This window comes from Galeopterus variegatus, unplaced genomic scaffold (assembly GCF_000696425.1).
Source record: "Galeopterus variegatus unplaced genomic scaffold, G_variegatus-3.0.2 Scaffold4981, whole genome shotgun sequence".
Taxonomy (NCBI): Eukaryota; Metazoa; Chordata; class Mammalia; order Dermoptera; family Cynocephalidae; genus Galeopterus; species Galeopterus variegatus.
This window is the reverse complement of record NW_007731092.1, coordinates 100777-102103: the sequence shown is the minus strand read 5'-3', so window position 1 is coordinate 102103 and position 1327 is coordinate 100777. Positions and strand designations below refer to the sequence as shown.

The 1327-nt window shown below is 37.6% G+C and overlaps 1 protein-coding gene across 1 annotated transcript in view; it reads left to right on the top strand.

The window, feature by feature from the left end:
* NOC3L (nucleolar complex associated 3 homolog (S. cerevisiae)) overlaps nucleotides 1-1327 on the top strand; it is a 36465-nt gene that overhangs the window by 11025 nt on the left and 24113 nt on the right. The window lies entirely within an intron of this gene.

Genomic DNA, 1327 nt, shown 5'->3' with positions numbered 1-1327 from the left:
AAAAGACAAAAAAAAAAAAAAAAAGTATATAACTGGGGGCTGGCTGGTTAGCTCAGTTGGTTAGAGTGTGGTGTTATAACACCAAGGTCAAGGGTTCAGATCCCCGTACTGGCAGTGCCTGAAAGAAAAAAAAAGGTGAAAAATATGTAACATGCTTAGCCTTGATCACAGAGGTGAATTCTGTATTCTGTGTTGGGTAGTAAGAGGCAAATACAGTGTATGGTCAGGAGCAGAGTCTAGAGTCAGACTTCCTGGGTTCAAATCCTGGCTCCATCACTTAACTGCCCATGTGGTCAGCAAATTACTTCATCTTTCTGTGCCTCAGTTTTTCTATCTACAAAATGGGAATAATAATAGCACTTATACCTCATAGGATTGTTGTGAGAAGTAATTAAATTTACATGAAGTGCTTAGAATTGTGCCTAGAATGTACTAGGCACTGTATTTTATCAGCTGTTAGTGTTAGTATTATCGTTGGTATGGTTCTTTACCTAGTTAAGTAGTTGTATGTTTGTTGAACATATTTTGGATTTATTCCCCCCCCCTTTTTTGGAGATAATAGGGAGAAGGATAACTTGAAATGGAAGTTTGAGTGCCTTAAAAGTGGACTTACAAGTTAATTATTTGGGATAATAAACACTTCTGTCAAACCCTTGTCTTTCTTTCTTCAGAACAGGAAGGGCATAGGAAAAATTGGAGCAAGAATGGGGAAGGGATTCAGTTGTCTAGGACAGATGCTTTCATTTGACCTAGTTGGGCTCCTTTGTTCATTGCCTAAGGATCACCCAGTTGCTGTCAGCTGGAGTGGGACCAATCCTGTTGGTCCTGAATCCTGTTGACCCAATAAGCATGAAGGTGATGGAGTATAGTTGGGTGAGGGTGAATATTTTTACTGTGCTTTGGCACCCCAACTGGAACCTACTTACTAGCTTTTGTTCTCCCAATGATAGGGCCTGAGAGCTCTGTGTAGACCAGCACTGTCCAATAAAAATGACATGAGCCACATACATCATTTAAAAAAAATGTAGTCACACTTTAAAAGAAAAAATAAAGAGCAATGAAATTTTAGTTGTAAATTATATATAATCCAAATTATCATTTCAACATGTGATCAGTTTTACAAGTTAGTGAGACGTCTTACATCCTTTTTTGTACTGAGTTCAAAAATCTGATGTATATGTTATATTTACAGCATATCTTAATTTGAACTAGTCACATTTCAGATGCTCAGTTGCCATCCACATATGTCTAGTAGCTTCCATATTAGATCATGTAGACCTTTTCTGAATGGATTGAACCATCATGAAGTCTCCTTTTTTTATCTAGG